This window comes from Macaca fascicularis, chromosome 1, assembly GCF_037993035.2.
Source record: "Macaca fascicularis isolate 582-1 chromosome 1, T2T-MFA8v1.1".
Classification (NCBI taxonomy): domain Eukaryota; kingdom Metazoa; phylum Chordata; class Mammalia; order Primates; family Cercopithecidae; genus Macaca; species Macaca fascicularis.
In genome coordinates, this window is record NC_088375.1 from 149,130,139 (window position 1) to 149,153,296 (window position 23,158).

At 38.6% G+C, this 23,158-nt stretch overlaps 1 protein-coding gene across 4 annotated transcripts in view; it reads left to right on the plus strand.

Annotated features, from left to right (window-relative positions):
* The window catches only part of DDAH1 (dimethylarginine dimethylaminohydrolase 1), a 255,115-nt gene that overhangs the window by 62,401 nt on the left and 169,556 nt on the right, over positions 1-23,158 (plus strand). For 3 of the 4 annotated variants that reach the window (XM_074002664.1, XM_065519361.2, XM_074002670.1), the window contains 2 exons: positions 154-246; positions 363-513. The exons of the other annotated variant lie outside the window; for it this stretch is intronic. The gene's annotated coding sequence lies outside the window, so the exon portion shown is untranslated. The remainder of the gene's footprint in view (positions 1-153; positions 247-362; positions 514-23,158) is intronic. 4 annotated transcript variants of the gene reach the window in all.

Sequence of the window (23,158 nt, forward strand, 5' to 3'; positions counted from 1 at the left end):
CAAGTTCAGGTTCTCAAACTGGGAACTTAGGGACTCATTCTTCATTCTTTCTTTGTCCTTGCCTCTTACATTTAACTCATTATTCAAAGTCTGTTCGTGCTTCTTTTAAAATGTCTAATAAAAACGCTTGTAATTTTTTTTTCTTTTTTTTAGAGATGAGGTTTCACCATGTTGGCCAGGCTGGTCTCAAAGTACTGACCTCAAGTGATCTGCCCGCCTCGGCCTCCCAAAGTGCTGGGATTACAGGTGTGAGCCACCATTCCCAGCCAACACTTGTAATTTTAAACTATATTGAATTTGAATTGGCAATATTAATATGGACTCATGAATTAAAAACATATATATGTATGTGTGTATTCTAGCTCTGTACACTGAAAGAACATAGAAGCAATGATATTCCTCTAGCAATGAGCAATACCTAGGACCCAGATATTGGTTTCTACTCATCTTTGCTTACGGAAAATATCTTTGGAGAAATAGCTGATTCCAGGTGTTGAACATGGAAACTACAAGGTAAGTTTAGGACATTTTGCTATACCAAGGAAGTGCTCAGTGATTTATGGGGACATGATACAAGGACACAGGGGCTAGTGTGAAAGGACTCCCAGTAGCCAAAGTTTGGACAGTTTGAACATGGCTATATTGATTGCAAAACATTGAATACATAAAAATTCGTTAGTCTATAGTAATACCAAAAAAAGTGAAAGAAAAGGAAAAAAAAAAAAAACTAATTTGCCATCATTGGAAGTGATTATTCAATAAATCCTTACTCTGACATTGGTAGTAAAAGGGAAAGAACTAAATATTTACCTTGCCTTTTAAAAAAAAAAATACTTTAAGTTCGAGGGTACATGTGCACAACGTGGAGGTTTGATACATAGGTATACATGTGCCATGTTGGTTGGCTGTACCCATCAATTCATCATTCACATTAGGTATCTCTCCTAACGCTATCCCCCAGCCCCCCAGCCCCTGACAGGCCCCGGTGTGTGATGTTCCCTGCCCTGTGTCCAAGTGATCTCATTGTTCAGTTCCCACCTATGAGTGAGAACATGCAGTGTTTGGTTTTCTGTCCCTGTGTTAGTTTGCTTAGAATGATTGTTTTCAGTTTCCTCCATGTTCCTGCAAAGGACATGAACTCATCTTTTTTATGGCTGCATAGTATTCCATGGTGTATATGTGCCACATTTTCTTAATCCAGTCTGTCACTGATGGACATTTGGGTTGATTCCAAGTCTTTGCTATTGTGAATAGTGCTGCAATAAACATACGTGTGCATGTGTCTTTATAGCAGCATGATTTATAATCCTTTGGGTATATACCTGGTAATGGGATTGCTAAGTGAAATGGTAATCCTAGTTCTAGATCCTTGAGGAATCGCCACACTGTCTTCCACAATGGTTGAACTAATTTACACTCCCACCAACACGGTAAAAGCATTCCTATTTCTCCACATCTTTTCCAGCATCTGTTGTTTCCTAACTTTTTAATGATTGCCGTTCTAACTGGCATGAGATGGTATCTCATTGTGGTTTTGCTTTGCATTTCTCTGATGACCAGTCATGATGAGCATTTTTTCATGTGTCTGTTGAGTGCATAGATGTCTTCTTTTGAGAAGTGTCTGTTCATATCCTTTGCTGACTTTTTCTTGGGGTTGTTTGTTTTCTTTCTTGTAAATTTGTTTGAGTTCTTTGTAGATTCTAGATATTAGCCCTTTGTCAGATGGGTAGATTGCAAAAATTTTCTCCCATCCTGCAGGTTGCCTGTTCACACTGATGGTAGTTTCTTTTTCCATGCAGAAGCTCTTTAAGTAGATCCTATTTGTCTATTTTGGCTTTTGTTGCCATTGCTTTTGGTGTTTCAGTCATGAAGTCTTTGCCCATGCCTATGTCCTGAATGGTATTGCCTAGGTTTTCTTCTAGGGTTTTTATGGCTTTAGGTCTAACATTTAAGTCTTTAATCCATCTTGAATTAATTTTTGTATAAGGTGTAAGGAAGGGATACAGTTTCAGCTTTCTACATATGACTAGCCAGTTTCCCCAGCATCATTTATTAAATAGGGGATCCTTTCCCCATTTCTTGTTTTTGTCAGGTTTGTCAAAGATCAGATGGTTGTAGATGTATGGTATTATTTCTGAGTCCTCTGTTCTGTTCCATTGGTCTATATCGCTGTTTTGGTACCAGTACCATGCTGTTTTGGTTACTGTAGGATTACAGTATAGTTTGAAGTCAGGTAGCATGATGCCTCCAGCTTTGCCCTTTCTGCTTAGGATTGTCTTGGCAGTGCAGGCCCTTTTTTGGTGTCATATGAACTTTAAATTAGTTTTTTCCAATTATGTGAAGAAAGTCATTGGTAGCTTGATGGGGATGGCATTGAATATATAAATTACTTTGGGCAGTATGGCCATTTTCACAATGTTGAGTCTTCCTATCCATGAGCATGGAATACTCTTCCATTTGTTTGTGTCTTCTTTTATTTTGTTGAGCAGTGGTTTGTAGTTCTCCTTGAAGAGGTCCTTCACATCTCTTGTAAGTTGGATTCCTAAGTATTTTATTCCCTTTGTAGCAATTGTGAATGGGAGTTCACTCATGATTTGGCTTACTGTTTGTCTGTTATTGGTGTATAGGAATGCTTATGATTTTTGCACGTTGATTTTGTATCCTGAGAATGCTGAAGTTGCTTATCAGCTTAAGGAGCTTTTGGGCTGAGATGATGGAATTTTCTAAATATACAATCATGTCATCTGCAAACAGGGACAATTTAACTTCCTCTTTTCCTAATTGAATATGCTTTATTTCTTTCTCTTGTCTGATTGCCCTAGCCAGAACTTCCAACACTATGTTGACTAGGAGTGGTGAGAGAGAGTGCATCCTTGTCTTGTGCCAGTTTTCAAAGGGAATGCTTCCAGGTTTGCCCATTCAGTATGATACTGGCTGTGGGTTTGTCATAAATAGCTCTTATTATTTTGAGATATGTTCCATCAATACCTAGTTTATTAAGAGTTGTTAGCATGAAGGGCTGTTGAATTTTGTTGAAGGCCTTTTCTGCATCTATTGAGATAATTGTGTGGTTTTTGTCATTGGTTCTATTTATGTGATGGATTATGCTTATTGATTTGTGTATGTTGAACCAGCCTTGCATCTCAGGGATGAAGCCAACTGGATCCTGGTGGATTAGCTTTTTGATGTGCTGCTGGATTCAGTTTGCCAGTATTTTATTGAGGACATTTGCATCGATGTTCACCAGATATGTTGGTCTCAAATTCTCTTTTTTTGTTGTGTTGTGTCGCTGCCACGCTTTGGTATCAGGATGATGTTGGCCTCATAAAATGAGTTAGGAAGGATTCCCTCTTTTTCTATTGATTGGAATAGTTTCAGAAGGAATGGTACCAGCTCCTCTTTGTACTTCTGGTAGAATTCGGCTGTGAATCCGTCTGGTCCTGGACTTTTTTTGGTTGGTAGGCTATTAATTATTGCCTCAATTTCAGATCCTGTTATTGGTCTATTCAGAGATTCAACTTCTTCCTGGTTTAGTCTTGGGAGGGTGTATGTGTCCAGGAATTTATCCATTTCTTCTAGATTTTCTAGTTTATTTCCATAGAGGTGTTTATAGTATTCTCTGATGGTAGTTTGTATTTCTGTGGGATTGGTGGTGATATCCCCTTTATCATTTTTTATTGCATCTATTTGATTCTTCTCTCTTTTCTTCTTTATTAGTCTTGCTAGTGGTCTATCAATTTTGTTGATCTTTTCAAAAAACCAGCTCCTGGATTCATTGATTTTTTGAAGGGTTTTTTGTGTCTCTATCTCTTTCAGTTCTACTCTGATCTTAGTTATTTCTTGCCTTTGCTAGCTTTTGAATGTGTTTGCTCTTGCTTCTCTAGTTTTTTTAATTGTGATGTTAGGGTAATGATTTTAGATCTTTCCTGCTTTCTCTTGTGGGCAGTTAGTGCTATAAATTTCCCTCTACACACTGCTTTTAATGTGTCCCAGAGATTCTGGTATATTGTGTCTTTCTTCTCACTGGTTTCAAAGAACATCTTTATTTCTGCCTTCATTTCATTATGTACCCAGTAGTCATTCAGGAGCAAGCTGTTCAGTTTCCATGTATTATGCAGTTTTGAGTGAGTTTCTTAATCCTGAGTTCTAATTTGATTGCAGTGTGGTCTCAGAGACAGTTTGTTGTGATTTCTGTTCTTTTATATTTGCTGAGGAGTGCTTTACTTCCAATTATGGGGTCAATTTTAGAATAAGTGCGATGTGGTGCTGAATAGAATGTATATTCTGTTGACTTGGGGTGGAGAGTTCTGTAGATGTCTATCAGGTCTGCTTGTTGCAGAGCTGAATTCAGGTCCTGGATATCCTTGTTAACCTTCTGTCTCGTTGATCTGTCTAATATTGACAGTGGGGTGTTAAAGTCTCCCATTATTGTTGTGTGGGAATCTAAGTCTCTTTGTAGGTCTCTAAGGACTTGCTTTATGAATCTGGTCCTCCTGTTTTGGGTGCATATATATTTAGGATAGTTAGCTCTTCTTGTGGAATTGATCCCTTTATCATTATGTAATGGCCTTCTTTGTCTCTTTTTGATCTTTGTTGGTTTAAAGTCTGTTTTATCAGTAACTAGGATTGCAACCCCTGCTTTTTTTTACTTTCCATTTGCTGGGTAGATCTTCCTCTATCCCTTTATTTTGAGCCTATGTGCATCTTTGTAGGTGAGATGGGTCTCCTGAATACAGCACACTGCTGGGTCTTGACTCTTTATCCAGTTTGCCAGTCTGTGTCTTTTAATTGGGGCGTTTAGCCCATTTACATTTAAGGTTAATATTGTTATGTGTGAATTTGATCCTGTCATTATGATGTTTACTGGTTATTTTGCCCATTAATTGATGCAGTTTCTTCATAGCATCAATGGTCTTTACAATTTGGCATGTTTTTGCAGTGGCTGGTACTGGTTACTTCTTTCCACATTTAGTGCTTCCTTCAGGAGCTCTTGTAAGGCAGGCCTGGTGGTGACAAATTCTCTCAGCATTTGCTTGTCTGTATTTATGAAGCTTAGTTTGACTGGGTATGAAATTCTGGGTTGAAAATTCTTTTCTTTAAGAATGTTGAATATTGGCCCCCACTCTCTTCTGGCTTGTGGGGTTTCTGCTGAGAGATCTGCTGTTAGTCTGATGGGCTTCCCTTTGTGGGTAACTCGACCTTTCTCTCTGGCTGTCCTTAACACTTTTCCCTTCATTTCAACCTTGGTAAATCTGATAATTATGTGTCTTGGAGTTGCTCTTCTCGAGGAGTATCTTTGTGGTGTTCTCTATATTTCCTGAATTTGAATGTTGGCCTGCTTTGCTAGGTTGGGGAAGTTCTCCTGGATAATATCCTGAAGAGTGTTTTCCAACTTGGTTCCATTCTCCTCATCACTTTCAGGTACACCAATCAAACGTAGATTTGGTCTTTTCACATAGTCCCATATTTCTTGGAGGCTTTATTTGTTTCTTTTTACTCTTTTTTCTATAACCTTGTCTTCTTGCTTTATTTCATTAATTTGATCTTCAATCACTGATACCCTTTCTTCCACTTGATCGAATTGGCTATTGAAGCCTGTGCATGTGTCACGAAGTTCTCATGCCATGGTTTTCAGCTCCATCAGGTCATTTACAGTCTTCTCTACACTGTTTATTCTAGTTAGCCATTCTTCTAATCTTTTTTTGAGGTTTTTAGCTTCCTTGTGATGGGTTTGAACAGCCTCCTTTAGCTCAGAGAAGTTTGTTATTACTGGCCTACTTCTGTCAACTCATCAAAGTCATTCTCCGTCCAGCTTTGTTCCACTGCTGGCGAGGAGCTGTGATCCTTTGGAGGAGAATAAGTGCTCTGATTTTTAGAATTTTCAGCTTTTCTGTTCTGGTTTTTCCCCATCTTTGTGATTTTATCTACCTTTGGTCTTTGATGTTGGTGACCTACAGATGGGGTTTTGGTGTAGATGACCTTTTTGTTGATGTTGATGCTATTCCTTTCTGTTTGTTAGTTTTCCTTCTAAGAGTCACGTCCCTCAGCTGCAGGTCTGTTGGCATTTGCTGGAGTTCCACTGCAGACCCTGTTTGCCTGGCTATCACCAGCATAGACTGCAGAACAGTAAATATTGCAGAACAGCAAATATTGCTGTCTGATCCTTCCTCTGGAAGCTTCATCCCAAAGGGGCACCCACCTATATAAGGTGTCTGTCAGCCCCTACTGGGAGGTGTCTCCCAGTTAGGCTACACGGGGGTCAGGGACTCACTTGAGGAGGCAGTCTGTCTGTTCTCAGAGCTCAAACACCTTGCTGGGAGAACCACTGCTCTCTTTAGAGCTGTCAGAAAAGGGACATTTAAGTCTGCAGAAGTTGTCTGCTGCCTTTTGTTCAGCTATGCCCTCCTGCAGAGGTGGAGTCTAGAGGCAGTAGGCCTTGTTGAGCTGTGGTAGGCTCAAGCACTTTGAGCTGCTTGGCCACTTTGTTTACCTACTTAAGCCTCAGCAGTGGCAGATGCCCCTCCCCCAGCCAGGTTGCCACTTCACAGATTGATCTCAGACTGCTACCCTAGCAGTGAGCAAGGCCCTGTTGGCATGGGACCTGCTGAGCCAGGCACGGGAGAGAATCACCCTGTCTGCTGGTTACTAAGACCCTGGGAAAAGCTCAGTATTTGGGCGGAAGTATCCTGTTTTTCCAGGTACATTCTATCATGGCTTCCCTTGGCTAGGAAAGAGAAATCCCCCAATTCCTTGCACTTCCCAGGTGAGGCGACACCCGCCCTGCTTCAGCTCACCCTCCGTGGGCTACACCCACTGTCCAACCAGCCCCAGTGAGATGAACCAGGTACTGCAGTTGGAAATGCAGAAATCACCTGTCTTCTGCGTCAATCACACTGGAAGTTGCAGACCACAGCTGTTCCTATTCGGCCACCTTGTCCTGTCTTACCTTGCCTTTTTAAAAGGAATTTTATATCATCTACTTAATGAGGGAAAACTCATCTTTAGAGAAGAATGCCAATGAAGGAGTGATAATATTTGAAATTTACTAATTTGCAACTCCCAATGAACTAATTGATTCAGGCAAGGATCTTTAATAGTAAAAGATTATTGCAAAACAGGTTATCCACACAGTTACAAAGCATCACAGAACATGTCACTTCCTAATTGTAAAAAGTGCAAAGGAGAGATCTGGCAGTCACCACTTTAACCAAGTGATCGAACTTACAATTACTAATATGGGACAAGTTTGTATTATGTTCCTCCTGATGGGGTACAGAAGAAATTCATGAAATCATTTATGAAATATTCTTGCCAAAAGGGCTTAACCTGAATCTAAGTAAGCTTTTACACAGGCCTAACCTCAAATAAATAGGAGTTACAGGGAATCAAAGAAAAATCAAATTACAAAGAAACCTGCAGAAGAATCTGAATTTGAGATATTCTATAAAACAACTATTTTTTTTATTCCTCCAAAAGTCATTTTCATGGGGGGAGAAGGACTGGGGGAGCTGTCCCAGGTTAAAAGAGACTAAAAGGCCATAACGACCAAATACATGAACCTCAAAGGACTCTTAGCTTGAAAAAAACAGCTAAAATTTTTAGAAACATTTAGGGAAAACCTGAATATAAGCATATATTAAATAACATGGATATTATGTGATATTAAGGAACTAATATTAATTTTATTAGAAATGATAATGACATTGTGGTTATGCATAAGAAAATTCTTATTTTTAGGAGAGGCTATTTAATTATTTATTTATTTATTTATTTATTTATTTATTTATTTATTTTGAAGCAGGGTCTCACTTTTTCACCCAGGCTGGAGTACAGTGGCACAAACATGACTCACTCCAGCCTCAACCTCCTGGGCTCAAGCAACCCTTCTACCTCAGCCTCCCAAGTAGCTGGGACTACAGGTGCATGTCAGCACACCTGGCTAATTTTTGTATTTTTTGTAGAGATAGGGTTTCACCATGTTGCCTAGACTGGTCTCAAACTCCTGGGCTGAAACAATCTGTCTGAATCAGCCTTCCAAGGTGCTGGGATTACAGGCATCAGCCACTGCATCTGGCCTACAGAAGATGTATATTTAGGTGTTAATGTTTAGGTGTGACATGAAATGACTTCAACAACTTTCAAAATATATGTATACACACATACATATATATATATGTGTGTGTGTGTATGGAAAGATAAAGCAAATATGGCAAAATAGTAACAATTGTTGAATCTACATTGAAGAGACTGTAGAGATATTTATTTTACTGTTCTTTCAAATTTTCTAGATGTTTTGTGTTAAACAATTTAGAAAAGAATTTATGCCTCTACCCCCTCTTCTTGTTTTGTGCCTCTGGCACTCCTTTCTATTCCCATGGTCACTCTCTACCTACCACTCTTCATTGCCTCTTACCTGAACCTTTGTGGTGGCCTCCTATGTTTCTGTCTTCAGTCTAAATGCCTCCAAGTCATCTATCCAAGGCAGCTTCCTAAAAATCAGTTGTCATCATTTCTCTACCTTGCTTCACTCTATCAGTAGTCATTCCGTTCCTCATCACCCACATGGTAAAGTCTGAATAAGCTTAGCAAGCAAGGCCATTCACTCTTTTGCTTCAAGCTACAATGACATCACATCCTTGTTCAAGGTGTTCTCCTACCACCTCATAGCCTAAGCTCTACCTGGGTCACAAACTCAAATGCCCGCATTGAGGGCTGGGAATAAAAGACTTTAGGGTGTGGGTCTAGGGTGAACTGGGGATCGGGAGCCCTGTCTGAAGGGGGCAGCTCTTACTTGGGACCAGGTGAGTGTTACTATGAGAGGATGTGGGCCGAGTGTTGTGAAATCTTTGTTTCCATTAAGTCAGGAATAAAGATGTGTATACTAATACTGCCCTATTTTAAATGCTAATAGGTAATTTATTTTTTTAAAAAAACTGCTGCAGAATGAAAAATCTGTGATAACCCATGGGACTGAGTGCTCACTCTTTCACACTGACCTCTGTCTTCTTCCTTCTCTATCCATGGTGGGAAGACTTTCTGCATCCTTTTCCTGGTGAAATCTGGTGAATACTTCAAATCCCAGCAGGCAAGGCCATTCATGTTGCCCTGTTAGGCCCAGGCAGACCGAGGAGCTCTCTCTTTAGTGCACCCCAGCCCTTCATTTGTACAACCTTCCTTCTAGAACTTATCATGGAATTACATATCTGGTTGTTTGTCTTCTCCCACTGGATTCTGAATCCTCATGATTAATAGCCACATTTTATACATCTTTTGTCTCCCCTGAGCTGCTCACAGTGTCTGGTATAAAGTCAGCATCCAATGAACATCTGCTGGTTAAGTTGCAGGCTGTTAAAGGTAATGCTATAGAAGAATTTAGGACATGGCTTCTATGACATCCAGTTTAAAATGTACTAAAAATGTCTATAAATCAATTAAAGAAAATTTTCTATTATTATAATATTCCAAGTAAGGTTCTCTTTTGAGATCATTTGTCTACTGTAAGAAGTCAGTTAAACAAGTTTAATTTAAAAAAAACAAAAAATTCTCAAATCAGGATTCTTTCTGACCCTTTAATCTCAGATAATGATAATAGAGTATTGTTTCAAGTATTTCCCTTCTAGCACCATCTTGGTCAAGATCTGGCCAAGGATATAGACAGGTTCAGTAAACCACAAGTGCTCTAAACCTGCTTGAACCTATGTAAGAACTGAGCAGTGGTGTGTGCACTGGATCAAATCACCTTCTCTCCTTGGGACATCAATTCCTATCAGTGCTGTATGCACCTGGTTCTCTTATTCTTGTCTCTTTCATGAAATACTTTTGCCCTCTTAGCAGGTCTTCCAAAATTCAGCCCAAAACTTACTTCTTCCTAGAAGTGTCTGCTATCACCTGCCTTGATTGTTTCGCTGTATTATATTCTCCATTTATCTGTGTTTCTTTTTTGTTAGGTATGACCTACTCTGGTGTGAGACATATAATAAGAATAATTATGATATTAAGAAAAAGATAATATGGTAATAATAATATTTGGCTTTGGGAGGCAAAGGCAGGTGGATCACCTGAGGTTAGGAGTTTGAGACCAGCCTGACCAGCATGGTGAAACTTTGTCTCTACTAAAAAAAAAAAAAAAAATCAGCTGGGCGTGGTGGTGTGTGCCTATAATCTCAGCTACTTGGGAGGCTGAGACAGGAGAATTGCTTTAATCCAGGAGGCAGAGGTTGCAGTGAGCTGAGATCACGCCATTGCACTCCAGCCTGGGCAACAAGAGTGAAACTCCGTCTCAAAATTAAAAAAAGAATCATTGAGGGCCATTGTTAAAAGAAATAGCTTACCAGACCCCTCCCTGGAAATTCTGATTCAGTGGGTCTGGCATGGGGTAGGGAATGAGAATAAGTATTTGTATTTTTAACAAGTGCCACAGATAGTTCTTATCATCAGGCAACCCTGGGAAACACTGCCATCATCCTTATAAGCCTGGTTTTGGGAGCAGACTAGTCAAGGTTTGAGGATGGGTTCTCATGCTTTTTAGTGTATGTAACAGTGGGCAAGTCACCGCGTCCTAAGCTGTGATTTTTTCATTTAGAAGATGGGGATGATAATCACTGTCTCAGTGTTGTTCTGGCGACTAAATGACTCATTTAGAGCATGAGCACTTAGAATGTCTGGAACATTCTATCAAGTGCTCAGCAAATATGTGACAATCATATTCATATTTTGCTTGTAGTTTGCTTGGTTATGTTACTGTGATTCAAAATCTGAATGATGGTTTCCTTGGTTCTTCTGTAGCACTATGGTGATTCAGAAGAGTGACCCAGGAGATTTTATCATAGCCAAAGACTATTGTTGAGAGCCTGCTCATCTCTGCCAACTTTTTATTGCCTTAATAAGTTATCACCCTTTGTTCTCTTTAATTTTACCTGTCATCTCCATTGAATTACAGAAAGGTCTTTGAGGCCAGTGACCCTGTCATCTAGTTTTGTTATGCAGTAGATCCAGTATCCTTTAGAGTGGGCTATCAACAGAGGGCATGATCTAATAAAACACACATTTATTTCATGGAGTTATAGAGCTATCATCTCTTACTTAGGTTATGACAGCTCCTAATGGGTCTTGGAGTCTTGAGGTCTTATGCTCTTGCTTTCCTACAATGCAGCCTACACTGCAGCCAAAATGATCTTTGAGCAATATCATCACAGCATGCCATCCTATTTGAAACCTTCCAGTGTTTTCCCTGTATTTATAATAAAATCCGAACTCTTTACTGTGGACTTGTAAGCTCTACCTAATCTGGGCTAGTCTGTCTGTCTGATGGCATCCCCTGTGATTCACCTCCTGGATCGTTACATTCCAGCAACACTGAAGTTCTCCCTCCCTAGACTGCCCTTTCCCTCCATCATCACCTGCCACTTAGCCCAGATGTCACCTCAGAGATCTTCCCCCACCTCCATATCTCATGTTTTCCTGCCATTATTTCCTATCCCATCTTCCTGCTTTATTTTCTTCTCATCACTTACCACTGTCCAATATTGTACTTATCAGTAAGTGATGTTAGTTTATGTGTTTATTGGAAGCTCCATTATAGGAGGCATCCTGTCTATCTTGTATTCCAAGTACTGGGAACAGAACCTAGTACCTTCATGGGCTTGGTATACATACATATCAAATTGATAAATGGGCTTTAAAGAACATCAGCCGGGCGCAGTGACTCACACCTGTAATCTCAGCACTTTGGGAGGCTGAGGTGGGTGGATCACCTGAGGTCAGGAGTTCGAGACCAGCCTGGCCAACATAGTGAAAACTGGTTTCTACTAAAAATACAAAAAATTAGCCTGGTGGCGTGTACCTGTAATCTCAGCAACTCGGGAGGCTGAGGCAGGAGCATCACTTGAACCCAGGAGGCAGAGGTTGCAGTGAGCTGAGATCACGCCATTGCACTCCAGCTTGGACAACAAGAGTGAAACTCCATTTCAAACAAACAAACAAAAAGATAAAGGACACCTATATAGTCTAATATATCTCAACTTTTTTAAAGCAAGGAACTCTTATCAAACAAAATGTTTGTTTTTAAATTATTAATTTGGTTGGTTGGTTGGTTTTTTTTTTTTTTTAACTTCTTTCTTGACAATTAATAGGATTCCATACACATAAAAAGTTCTTAGTAAACACTTAACAATTTACTGAGTGCTTGTTCAATGACATCCACCACCAGGGGGACATCAGTCCACTAACTGGTAGCTGTGGATAGTGAGAAAATCTGGCTGAAGGAGAAGCAGATCTGACCCCAGGGGACAAAGGCAGGCAGAGGCACCTAGTGTTCTGGTAGTGTGGCTCCTCCAGGGCTTCCCCATGGCTCTGCAGACAGAGGTGGTAGGAGGCAGGAGAGGCAGAGTTATCTCTGGAGAACCCAAAAGAGAAGCAGCAAGAGAGGACTCTAATGCAGGCAAGCTGCAATGAGAAACTGCCTGGCCTGGAGCAGCCCTGTACCAGTGGCTGCAGCATTGCAGAAACGATGGCAGTGGTGGTGGTGGTGGGGATAGGTGGAAGCAGCAGTGGTGGTGGTGCCACAAGAAAAACTTCTTAGGGAGGTACTAACATGGGAAGCAGCCTCTCACCAGGCTCAAGCCAGAGGGACCTGAGAAGGGGGCAATGATGGCAGTGACAAGCAAGGGGCAGCAAGGAGGTCCTCAAAAGTGTCACATTTTCCCAGAAGGGATTCAAAGAACTGAAATCCCAGCAGTTGAGCATGTGTGATCTCAGTCAGAGCCATTGGTTTTGTTGTCATTTGGGTTGTGTTTACTTTTCAGTATCATTCTCAAGAATTAAGCAAGATAACATGTGCAAAGCATCTAGCAGAGTGTGTGGGGTGTAGTCAGCAAATGTTGTTTTCTCTCATTGTTGGGCAACCACCAGTAGCACCATATCAGAATTAAAGCTGAATAGAAGAATACTGTGTTAAGCTCTGTGGAAGAAACAATGATAAATTAGACATTGTCCATGTCTTCAAAGAGTTTACAATATGGAAGTGACATGATCATTCAAAAAGCAGAAAGTGCAAAGTGCTGTCTGAAGCAGTGCCAATAAAGTGTTAAGTATGTTCATATATGTTCATATATACTTATACCTGGCATAAATTCCAGTGTGGGGGACTGGATAAGCTTTATGGAGAGACCTTGGGTCTTAAAGAATGGATATAATTTAGGCACGGGAAGCATGGGTAAAGGATAAAGAGGAAGAGAAGATAGTGAAGGAATAATAAGAAATTTAGGAGGAAAATCAAGATTAGAGTAGTAAAAATAAGGAAGAATTTCAAACAGGAGATGATGAGCAAAAGTATCCAGTGTGAAGGACTTCTGCTTCTGGCTTTGATAAAGTTACTAGTACCAGCTCTCTTACTATAAATAGCTGTAAAACTGGACAAAATATATGGAGCAACTGTTTTCAGACACTGGAATTCAGGCAGTATTGAACTTTGATCCCTGGGGAAAGGGAAACACATGAGATGAACCCCTTGATCACCTTGTCTTGTTTCCTGGAAGGACAGCAAAGTGGAGCCCAAGTTGATAACAGTTGCTTTACTGTTCTGAGGAGGCAGAGATCACAGTTCAGGGCTGTTGAGGTGGTTAGAATTTGTAGGTCAGGGTAATGAAGAGAAAGCTGCACAGAGAAACAGGTCCAGAAATCTGCATATGGGTACTGTAAAGTCTTTGGACAAATGCTAAGCTTCTCACTTTCTGGGTGAGAGTCTACAAAGTCTGGTGGCAAATAGCTACTGGGGAGCTGTAAGCTGGATGGAGATTCCAGGAGGTGCACAAAACTGGAGATGCAGATGTTCCGAGTGGAGATGTTCTCAGTGATTCCCCGGGGTTTTCAGTGAAGAACCCAGAAAGGCCAGGCAGTAGGAGCAGGGCTACCCAGCCCTGGACTCAAGGCTATACTACATCCAAATAAAGTTTAAAAACAGCTTGTAAAAATTAAGCTTCTCCACTAGTAAAGTAACGTAACAAAACTTAACGCTCTTTAAATCCAGACCTGATAATGTAGTATTTAATGTCTAGCATAAAATTCAAAAATTACTAGATATGTGAAGAGGCATGACCACAATAGATTTTTTTAAGTCCATAGAAACATACTCAGAGATAGCAGATATGTTAAAATTAGCAAGCAAAGGCTTTAAAACAACTCTCATAAATATGTTTAAAATTTTAAAGAAAATATGGACTCCAATAAATAGAAATTCTCACTAGAAAAGTGGAAATTATAAAAGAAAACCAGCTAGAAATTCTAGAACTGAAAACATGTAATACCTAAAATGAGAAAAAAAAAATCACTAAATGAGCTTAACAGCAAAATAGATTCCATAGAAGAAAAAAAAATAGTGACATTGAAGACATGGCAATATAAACGATATCAGCTGAAGCACATAGAGATAAAAGCACTGAAAAAAATGAACAAAGCCTCACTGACTTGTGGAATAGTATGAGGTGGCCTAACGTCTGTGAAACTGGAGTTCCAGAAAAAGATGAAAGAGAAATTGGGGAAGAAAATACATTTGAAGAAGTGGTAGCTGAAAAAATTCCCAATTTGGTGAAAAATATTAACCCATAAAGTAAGAATCTGAATAAACACCCTGCAGGACAAAAAACAAAGAAAACCACTCCTGGGTACATTATAACCAAGTTTATGAAAGCCGAGGATCAAAGAAAAAAGTCTTAATAGCAGTACAAGGAAAAGACCCATTCTGCGCAAGACCCAGGGGAACAATAATGCTGATTTATCAATAGGCCAAAAGAGAATTGAATAACACCTTTAAGGTGCTAAAAGAAATAAAACCTGTCAACCTGGGATGAGAAACCTAGTGAAAGATAAAGATCCCTTAAAAAATGAAAGAAAGGAAAAAAGAGAAAATGGGAAGGGAAGGGAAGAAGGGAGAGAGAAAGGAAAAGAGGAGGGAAGGAAGGAAGGAGAAAGCAAGCAAGAAAGAAAGAAGGAAGGAAAGAAAGAGAGAAAGAAAGAGAAAAGAAAAAGAAAGAATGAAAGAGAGAGAGAGAAAGAAAAAGAAAGAAAGAAAAAGAAAAGAAAAGAGAGAGAAAGAAAGGAGAAGGGGAAGAAGAAAAACACTGCCAAGCAAAAACCGAATGTATCAATGGTACACATATACTATAAGAAATATTAAAGGAAGTTCTTCAGGCTAAAGGAAATGATACCAGATAGAAACTCAGATCAACATAAAAAAATGTCTAGTGCTAGAAGTGGTAAATATGTGGGTAAATAGAAATTACTTTTTTCCTTGCCTGTTATTGAATAAGTAAAACTTAATTATAAAGCTGAGTTTTTGGTAGACATTGCAGTAGTCTGGGAGTCAGGAAATCTGGGATTCTGTAACCTTAGGTAAGTGGCTTAATCAATACTTGATATTCCTCTCTAATTGGTAACAATTCAAGAAGTTTCTTTTTTTTTTTTTTTTTTTTTTTTTTTGAGATGGAGTCTCACTTCGTTGCCCAGGCTGGAGTGCAGTGGCGCGATCTTGGCTCACTGCAACCTCCACCTCCTGGGTTCAAGCAATTCTCCTGCCTCGGCCTCCCGAGTAGGTGGGATTACAGGCATGCACCGCCACGCCCAGCTAATTTTTTTTTTTTGTATTTTTAGTAGAGATGGAGTTTCAACATATTGGCCAGGCTGGTCTTGAACTCCTGACCTTGTGATCCGCCCACCTTGGCCTCCCAAAGTGCTGGGATTATAGGCGTGAGCCACTGCAACTGGCCTCAAGAAGTTTCTTTTTATCGTTGCTGAATACCTCAAAAGGGCTATCTACTTATTATTTATTAAATTTAATGTATATATGAATTACCTAGGGATCTTGTTAAATTCAAGATACATTAATAAAGTTATTGTGGTATAGTAAAAAGACAGACAAGTAGATCAATGAAATTAAAAATATATATATATTCTTTTTTATCCCTTTTACTTCTAACTTATTGTTTATACTTATGCTTTATACATAAAGCATCTCTCTTATAAACTGTATAGCATTAGTTCTTGCTTTTTTATTCTGTTTGATAATCTCTGCCTGTTAATTGGAGTGTTTTGTTCACTTTACACTTAATAAAATTTTTGATGTTGAGGTTACAGCTACCATTATGCTATGTTTTCTTCCATCTATTTGTTTTGCTTTGTCTCTTTTTTGTTGTTTCTCCTTTTCTTCCTTCTTTTGAATTTGTTGAGAATTTTTTTATTATTTTTATTTTTATTTAATTTTATCTTATTTTGAGACAGGGTCTCACTTTGTCGCCCAGGCTGGAAGGCAGTGGCGCGACCTCTGCTCACTGCAACCTTCACCTCTTGGGTTCAAGCAATTCTCCCACCTTAGCTTCCCAAGTAACTGGGACTACAGGCATATACCACTACCTCCGGCTAATTTTTGCATTTTTTGGTAGAGACAGAGTTTCACCACGTTGACCAGGCTAGTTTCGAACTCCTGACCTCAAGTGATCTGCCCACCCAGCCTCCCAAAGTGCTGGGATTATAGGCATAAGCCACCACACCGGGCTCGAGAATTTTTTAATATTTTGTTTTATTTCCTCTATTGGATTGAAAACTATATGTTGTTGTTTTATTTTGGGTGATCTAGGGACTGAAATATGCATCCTGAGCTTAGCAGAATCTACTATGATTTCACATCACTACATGTGTAGTATAAAAAACCTACAAAGCAAATTTTCTGTTTTCCAATATGTTCTTTGCACTGTTGTCATACTTCTACATAAGTTAAGAGCTCCATGGTAAGTTTTATTATTTTTGCTTTAAATAATCAATTGTCTTTAAAAGAAATGAAATAAAGGTTGACATTAGAGCAATTCTAGAAAACTTCCTAGGTTTACTCTGATCACTGTATTTTCCAAATGTCATATGTGAAGTCCTTTACAGGCCCTACCTACTGGGTTGGATGAAGCAATCCTTGAGGGAAGTCACCGCTATAGTCCTGTTGGCTATCCCTCAGAATCTCTTCAAAATTCACCCTGGAGAAGGAGAAGAGAAAGATGCTTAGAGAGGAAGGGAAATACTGGCAAGGGGATGGGGAGAATGAAACCACTTTAAGACTGTATTTTAAAGGCTCGTTAAGCTTCACTTTTAATGCAGTATAATTTGAAGAGATATATTTTCTTTTGGAGGCAAGTTTTAAGACACTAGGCGGTTAGTTCACCCAGAGAGATGCTGGTAATTATATTTGAATTGTCAGCAATTCTAGTTCCATCACCAGAAAGCAAAATGCAAGTAGTAAAAGATGACTCTTTACTTGAAATCTGGGGGGGGGAAGAAAGAACTTTGCTTTTCTCAAGGTCATCTGGTATTCAAAGAAAATGTGTCATTGATGATTTCATAATATATAACATGAGAAATTGCATTAGTATAATTATGTTATGTTTTATCATCTTATTTTTTATGTAGAGAACAGATTGCCTTAAATCTGCAAGTATCATATTTGAGTTAAAATTACATTCAACATACCATAAATATATACTTCCTAATCATTTAAATGTTTGCAATCATTGTGTATCTCAGTTAAAATATATGTTCACATTATACTTTAAATTTCTATTTCCTTTGGACATTATTGTATTTTGCAGGAACAGAAAGATTATCTAAAAATTTTCTGTAGTGATAATGGAAACCATGTTAACATCTGAATCATGTTCAATGTGAAAAAGAGAATTTGGGCCAATTTAACAGTTAGTACCCTTTCTTGGCAGAGAATGATAGAGCACTGCTGTAAAAAGGACTGCTTTCTTTTCTTTTTAAATCTGCAAAGTGTTACTAAGTACCGTAGTCCCTCGCCTTTGGAAATACCATGACTTTTTGGGTCACCAGCTGTGTTTTATATACCAATGGAGAGTACAACTCATGGCCATTTTTTGCATTCTTAGTGCTATTCGTGGCTGTTTCTTTACCTCATGAGCTGTATGACACCTTTTATTTAAAGAAGTCCTCATGTTTGTGATCACTGTGCATCAGGTTATCAGGTCCATGGCTGGCCTTCCAGTTGTTCATCAGTCTGAGCTCACGAAAAGCAGACACAATTGGCAGAGTCATTGTGCTGTTCTGTTAGATTAAGTCATCCTGGTGGTATCCAAAAAATTTCTGGTGTAAGAATTATTTTTTTCTGTTTTGAATTAATGAAGCAGAAACACAAACTGTGAACATTGTCTGTAAATAGCCTTTGTTCTTTTATGCAAAATGTCCTTGATGTTAAGGCCTGTAAGAAAATAGTATGTGTTATATTAGTTTTATAATATTAGTGTTCATGCAGAATGATGGTGGGAAAACCAGCTAGGTTTAATTTCCTACTGGTTATTATTGGTTGATGAATTCCTGTGAAGGTTTATGGCATTAGGTTAAATCATATGAAATTGCTATCTGTGTAGACAATTTCATATGACTCAACCTAACAGGAAACAAAGCAGCTTCAGTTCTAGGATACAAGATATAATTCAATTAATTCGCTCTACATCATTGTGAGTCTGCTGCAAATATCTTAAATTAATACATATAACTTAAAAATTGGAACTGGAAAGGCAAGATTTGTTTTCCTTTTATTCTTGCTTTGCTTTTACTCTGGTCATTGCTCTCTTGCTTTCAAGGAAAATACAGACTCTATATATAGAACATCTCCCGACATATGCCATTCTGTAGGTCTTGAGGGGTAAACAAGTAAGAACACAAATATTACTTACTTAGTTGTGGGTTAAAGTCATCTTTCTATTATTCTAACAATAACTTAAACTTGCAGCTCTTCCTTAGTGAATTTTCACGAATTATCTTCTCTCTAGAGAAGACTATTTCATCACAGAAATATATTAGAGGTATTAAAATGCCTTTCCCCTCTCTCTTCTTCCATATTTCTCCATTTGCAGTTTTATCTGTATGGAAAAGGAGCTCTGGTTGCTTTGGCCAAGACTTTTCAGTAGGAAATGCTTCAAAATACAAAGCAAGAGCTATTTTCAAGAAAGACCTTCTAAATTTATATTAAGTAAGTTAAATTTCAGATGTCCTCCTTTACAGCTAAAAGTAAACACATTTGATTTAATTATATCAATCAAAATGTACTTGCGTTCAAGTGTTGTTATATGTCAATACTCCTGGATAGATTTAAATTACATTGACAGAAAACATCCATTTCCTCACATTTTCAAATACCAAGCAAGCAGCAGAACCTAGTCTTTAGCATGGTTGTATTTGAAAAAAATGTAATCCAGCCAAGGCTGATCTTGTTTTTCCTTTATTCTTTAAGCCAGAAGCAATTACTTTTCATTTCAGGATTAAGCATCTGTAACGTTGCCACTCGTCGCTGAGGCTCCTGGTTTCAGCATGTCTCCTTGGTTCCCAGCCAGCTCTGGGTGTTCAGGTAGCAGCTGTGGCTGGGAGTGTCTCTCCAGCCCACATTCCTTGGCCATGAATTTTGCAGCCCTGTTTATCTGATGAAGACCTCCCAGTAGTGAATTGCTCATGACATTGTCACACAAACCTTAATGAATGATATGGAAAGATACTCAATATTTTTCCTCCCGGAATGCCTACCAATCCTCGGTGTCCCAGCCCCTTCACTCCAGCTGATCACCACAAAGGTTTGGTACTGAGATCCAGTGAGATGTTTGTCCTGCAAAAACCACATTCTCACTGGATGCCTACAAGTCCTGTCTATGGGACTGTTACCCAAGCCTGTTTAGAGAATTTTCAACAATTACATCTGCCCATTTGCTGAGTCTCACTTCTCTGCACTAATTATTGACTTCAATTTATATTTTTAATGTACAATTGCTATCATCACCTTCAGTGCATGAAGACCTCTCTTCCTTCTCTTCAAACCCATGACTTTGCTTGGGATAACAGGGATGGCTTTATAGCATGGCTTTCTCACTATTTCATGTGTCTTCATTTTGCTTTCCCAAGTCAGATTGTAAATTCCTTGAGAAAGGAGGCCCTGAAAACTAGAAATACCTATACAGACAGATAGTTTAAAAAAAAAAAATTGGACAGAAAGACATTTGTTGCTCTAAGAATCCAGAAAATTTGCCTTAACACGTTCAGAAGAGATCTTTGGCTACAATATACACTCCTCTCCTTTCCCCCGCCTGCCCTCTGCTGGAACTGCTAATGAGCAGTAAGATGGCAAAAGCAGGACATTGCATGGGAAATGTGGGAAAACAGGGGCTAGTCTGACTAGAAGGCGAGTTGAGTAACTGTGATTTGTGAGTCCACAATGGGGATCTTTGAAGTCCTTCATAATGTGCCTCTGTATGACTAGCAACCTCCTCACAAGACTCTGTGGTTCACTGCACACAGAGATATGATTCGGCCTGCCTGCCTGAGATAGACCAAGTGGCCTTGTGTGTTCTTTTCCTCCTCTGTGCTTGTTTCATCTGCAGAACCATCTGATGGATGGCAGACAGCTGAACCAGGTACTGCCCCTTCCCAAACACAAATGCCCTTCCCACTCACAATTCCCCAGAGCCTTCACCACCTTCATCTATGAAAGGCATTTACTAGGGTCTAGCAAGACTGCCAATTTGGTAATGCAAAGCAGGAGATAAGTGTGAAACTCTAGACTGGTTTTCTGTTTCAAAGGGCAGCAGGATGTGACAGCTGCTGAGGCAGCCCTTTGCCCTTGGAGAGGAGAAGCAAGAGTGTAATCACTAGATGACCTCTCCCTCCTGCTGTCTCCTGGGTGGTAGGGACAGTCTCTCTCCCAACCCCACTCTTGGTCAGGTGGCTACATATTATGAAAAAGAGGAGGAAAAACATGTTTTTGCTTTTAAAATTATTATTAAGAGAGAGTACTCTTTGGGGAAGCAGAATCCATTAGCTGAATTCATTTCAGTATCTGTGGTTAATTAAGTTAGGCAGCCTTAATGCAATTTTATTATGTAGCCTTTAAGAGCTGTTCTGGTAAATGCCCATCCTATAAATACTAGCACTACTTTATATGTGTGATATCCTTTTTGGAAGGGTAAATCTGAATTATTATCCAGATATTAATCTGCACACAACCCCATCCAGACAATGCAAAGGTGCTTCCTCATATTTTGAACATTGTTCAATACATTTAGAAGGGGGAAAAACCGCTCAGATATGACTTTCTACAATTTTAAGTCAGTGGATAAGTCAGCCTCGTTGCATCCCAAAACATACTTTTGAACATCAATTTCACCTTACTCCTGACCAAGTAATTGATTTCTATATTTCATTCTGTAAATTAAACACTAGACTTTGAATTACTAGAAGAAATACACAGTTAGCCAATAAACCTTTCTTATAAAATGACAGTATTTTAATTTATTAGATGCATTAGCATGTATTCATGCCTAAGATTTCATCAATCAATTTTCCATTTTAAAAAGCGGTCTCTGGAAGCAACAGTGGAGAGATGCTGAGTTCCAAAAGCAATGTTGTGAAAGGCAGCAGGTCTAGCGTTCCAGGTACATGCTTAACTAAATTCTAGTCAATAACCATGTGGCTCCAAGTATAAACCCACAGTTTTTAAAGTATCTGCCTTCTGAACTGACTCTTTTGGAATGTCAAAATTTTAAAAAGAAAATATTTAAATTTCTCTATTTAAGAGGTGTGCTATGTTTGTTCAATATTGGAGCAACCTCTGATATTATTTTAAAATATTTATTTTGCCACTTTGACAGCCTTCTACACTGCTGTTGGGTTTTGATTTTGTTTACAGTACTAAATTTCAATAGTTGGCTTCAGATTAAATGCATATTCGTATGTTGTGGTGATTTTATTAATTAGTTGCTTTTGAAAAATCTTTTAAGCCCAAAGTCACTCCAAAATAGAAGCTCTAAGAATTACTACCACCAAGTTAAATTGAAGTCATGTATTCATTTCATTCAGTCATCAAAAATATATTTAACACACAGGACTTGACTAACTTATCTCTAAGCAAGGTAGGCATAGCACCTGGGGCCCACAATACTTTTAGAGGCCTATAAAAACAGTCTTTTAAATCAGAAGAAAAAAAATTTTTTTCTTTTAAAATCAGAAGAAAAAGATAAAATTTTAAGTCAAAGAAAGTATATATAATATTAATATATTCATTTTCATACCAGCATGATCATAAAATATAATTTTAATTTTTTTTTAATGAAGGAAGGGGCCCATGAAGGCAAAAGTTTCCAGGACCCATAAAATGATAATGCAACCCTTCATGACATATGCCAAGTTTTATCTATGCTAGATTCTAGGTGTAAGAAGATATGTAGGGCACAGTTTCTGTACCCAAAGTACTCATAGTCTAATGAAGAAAATGGACATAAAGCAGGCAGTTCATAATGTGGTTGGTTCCCTTGAAACTGTTTGAAAGAGTAATTACAAGCTGAAAAACACAAGGGTTTTACTACAAAATGTCATTTAACACATAGACTTGGCCTTATGTTTCTTTCAGTTAAACTTATACAAAAATTAGGTTTATATATATATCTTAATGCTACATAGACAGTGTAAGTATATATGTTTGTTCATTTTAAACATTACTGATACTGCCATTCAGATCTGTAAGTCAGAATGTTCATTATTTTATAAGTACTGTCCATTAAAAGGACCACAAAGGAAGTTCCACGTGCTGGTATCAATGGTCCAATGAGGAAGATGAGAAGTGAGATCTAGTTTTCCCTAGCTTAGCAATGCTTACCTATGTCCTTTCAAGTTTTACCAAGATTTCAGAAATGGAACAGAATCCTGGTTGCACTTTCCCTCTTAATAAAATTTCACATATATGTGAGATTCCGCATTTATTTTTTTTCTATTACTGTTTCTAATTCCAATAATTTGGGTAGTCACAATGTTCCCCTAAACCTAAGCTTCCTTGTTAATATTTGAGTCCATTTTTGCATTTTTTGATTGTCAATTAGAGAATGATTTCTGAACATTTTCTATTTTTAGAGCAATTTTACCTTCATTATCTCATTACACACACAAAAACTTTTTGAATAAGTAGGACATCATAGGACATTCAAAAGAACACAGACTCAGACAAGCCTGGGTATGAATCTCAATTCTGCCAATCAAGCTCTATTACTTTGGTCACTTCATTTAACCTCATTTGCATCTCAGCTTCCTTATCCATAAAATGAGGATCATTATGCATGTCTCATAAAGT